The sequence below is a fragment of the Ranitomeya variabilis genome, chromosome 4 (assembly GCF_051348905.1).
Source record: "Ranitomeya variabilis isolate aRanVar5 chromosome 4, aRanVar5.hap1, whole genome shotgun sequence".
NCBI classification, from domain to species: domain Eukaryota; kingdom Metazoa; phylum Chordata; class Amphibia; order Anura; family Dendrobatidae; genus Ranitomeya; species Ranitomeya variabilis.
In genome coordinates this window covers 432,643,939-432,647,510 of record NC_135235.1, presented here as the reverse complement: position 1 = coordinate 432,647,510, position 3,572 = coordinate 432,643,939, and positions in this window count along the sequence as shown.

The window sequence follows — 3,572 nt, the reverse complement described above, 5'->3', positions numbered from 1 at the left end:
CAGTTCCTCCTCCTCCTCCTGCATGTCCACCTCCTAATTGTTACCCAATCCGCGCTGAGCAGATGAGATGAGGCTGGGCTGGTAACAATCTCTCTGTGTTATGTCTTCCTCCATCCCCGTCCGCATGCAAGCTCATGTTTAAATGTAAAATCTTATCAAAGGAAAAATAGCAACAAAAAGAACCAATTACTAAAAGATATAAAGCTTTATTGAAAAAAACTGTATAAAAACATAGATTCAAGTAAATAGGAGAATGACAATGGTAAGCCAAGAAAATTGGAACCACATTTTGCAATACAATATACCCATGGACATTGTATAAATGTTGGATGTATCAAAGCTCAAGGGTACACAGAAGAGTAGAGGAGAATCCAAAAAGGCGTAATGCCAAATTGAGAAAACGTGCTGAGCAAAAAAAAAAGAAAGAAGAGAGTAAATCAATGCCTGAAGGTTACCTAAAAAGTTGGGGTGCTAGCTGCCCCAATGCGCATTTCGGCATAGTGCCTTCTCCCGGGGGAGTGGCATTGGTAAGAAACGTGAGCCCTAAATACATTTATTGAGCCTATTCGGGTGGGGGTTAGTGTTGAATGCAACGCTGCTTTACAATGGCGCATGTGGAGCCAGCCGCTCCCAGAAGTCCGCATCACCAAGGGCATCATAGGATGAGAGTACCAGCGTCATACATAACTGCCCACATGAGATAACACGAGTGTGACTGCAGCACACCCAGAGCCGAAATGAGACGCAGTCGGAAGTGCCAAGCAATGAGGCACCAGCACACATGCGCACAAGCAGGTAAGTATAGAGGACATGAGGGATGCATAAATAACAAGTGTGACTGTGAAGGAAATCCAAAGAGTAAAGTTACAGTGCTTGATAACAAGGAATGTGATGAAAGGAATAAGGTGCAACAAGAATTGGATAAGTTGTATAAGAATGTGACAGCGAGTGCAATATATGAGATTATGAGTTAATGGAAAAAAGAATGATAATTCGCCTTTAGCTGACCAAATAGAGGTAAGTGAAAATTGTGCACAAATAAATGTGTAATGAAAATATGTAATACTGGTAGTGGCGTATACACCTAAATGTGAGATATATAACAATTGTTAAAATAATCATGAAGCATCACGCATTAAAATACTTTTTGTTACATATAGTGACAAAAACCCTTATGGTATCACTTCTGGAAAACAGGGGAGCTACAGTCCACATGGAGAGTTCTTGCAGATGCTTATCCATCATTACAGAACATTCATAACCGGATACAAAATTAACAAAATAGTAGAATTAACATAATCTGAAAACAAACATTGGTTTAATGAAAAAATGTATAAAAACAAACAATCATAAAAAAAATGACAATAAATAAAGAAAAAAGGAAAAGATGCCAAATAAAATAGCATGGGCCAAGGTAATCAAAAGAAAAGAGCAAAACTCAGAGTTTCATTGAGGCCATGGGGTTGTAAGGTACGTAGCCTCCAAATCCAGCGAGACTCCCTCTGAGCCAAGAGATGGCCTAAATTACCACCATGGAGGTTGGAAACTATGCGGTCTATCCCTTTAATTTTGAGACCAGACGAGTCACAAGAATGGTACGATTCCTCTGACATTGCACATTAGGAGGAAGGGGGAGGGAGATGAGGGAGAGCCACAGATAAGTACTGTGCATGCCCAAGAATCCCAGCCCCACAGTGTGAATAAATCAGAAGAGACTGCGGGGCAGGATCTTGGGACGCGCGTCCACGCAGGCGCAATAAGCAAGACATCAAGTGATGTCAGTGGACGTCAGCGCTAACTGCGCATCCCCAAGGCCTAAGATGACAGCGCATGCGCCGGGACAATTGAATAACGCTGAGGAGGCGGCGCTCGACGGGAAAAGAGGCCATGAATGACGGCTGTGGTGTGTCTGTATTAGGGGGGGGAAAGACCTGCCTCAAGGACGATTTAATGGTATGAGGGACAAATTTCATAAACGATTATTTCAGCAGTGCCAGCAACAAGAACTAAAAGAGTCACCTTGTCAGAATGCAGCATCAGTGCTGCACAAGCTCTTTTAGTTACAAACGCCTGGGGGGGTGACAGGTTCCCTTTAAGAAAATCAGAAGTATCTTTAAAAAAGGATGGAATAGTCTCCATAAGGGGTTTGAGAAACTAGTCAATGTATTTACCGATGCCCTCCGTAAGCCCACCCACCCCAGAGATGATCGGCCTACCTGGAGGATTTTGCAAGTTCTTGTCATAAGAATATCCCTTACCTGTGTTGTGATCACACCATCACCTTCTGCCCTCTCTAATATTTTGCTCCTCCTTGTAAGAAAGTAAAGGATTGAATGTTAGCTTTTTATATCACTGAGAGTCCATAAGCAAATAATAAGCTTCCACCAAATACAATCTGGAGGGCCAAACCACGACTTTCCCGCCATTGTCAGCTGGTTTATATACCACGTATTTGAGCTGTTTAATCATTTTGAGACCATGTTATTCAGCTCTACAAAGGTTTTTGCAATGGGTGGAGGTAGGTATTTTATCAAAATCATTAGAAACAAGTCTAACAAAGATCTCCACATTAGGACATTATGACAAAGGAGAGAATTTCCTTGACTTGGGATACAGCGAGGAGAGCACCTTACCCAAAGTTGGATTCACATGTTCATGCACCAGCTCCTCCAAAGTTTGTAAGGCTAGTTGTTCATCAGGCAAGGGGAATGTTTGTAGGATCTCTTCATTATGATGCCATTTTTTGAAAAGGAGTAATCTCGCAAAAATATGAAAATCTTTCAGAGCCAAAAAAGGGTCAAACCGCATGCTGGCTGAAAATGTAAGGCCTTTAGGAAGAAGGGAAATTACATCAGTACTAAAAGTATACTCAGACAGGTTAATTACCTTTAAGGTATCCTTCTTTTGAGTATGGGCAGTTCCACGTTTATTATTGGTAGTTTTGTGTCCCTACTTTCTCTTGCTAGTATTACCGAACCGAATCCGCATAGATTGCTGAGAGGTGTCTGATGCTTTGTCAGAAGAGAAAATGGATGAAACTGAGGGGGATCTGGAATTCCTCACAGTGGGAACTCATGTCTCAATCAATAGACCAATTTTTGTTGATAATCCGTATTATCACGAAGTAGTTTTTTGTCATGGGTGGTTTTAATTTGAGTCTCCCACTCTACTTAGTTCTTATCCATAGTGGTATTGAAGGTTGTAACACTCTTAAAATTTAAGTAAGGGTCATCAATTTCAGTCTCCATCAACAATACCAATTTTTTTATTAAGATCCATAAGTAGCTTCATAAACTTGAATGAAGCTCTTGTACAAATTTCTTATCATTTCGTAATAAATGGTTCATCAATTAACGGAAATGTTGGAAACACTTGAATACGAAGGCCACGTGGAATAAGGTTCTTCTTGAGATAATTTTCCAAGAAGGCCCTATTGCACCACATTTTAGTACTCTTGTGTAGTAGCCATATAATTTTAGCAGCGACTGTTTAAGTAGGCACAGAAGCATGATCGTGGGGCTGACTATGGCATCATCGCCACTCATTATCTTTGTGGAGTCCTCAAAGTCTTG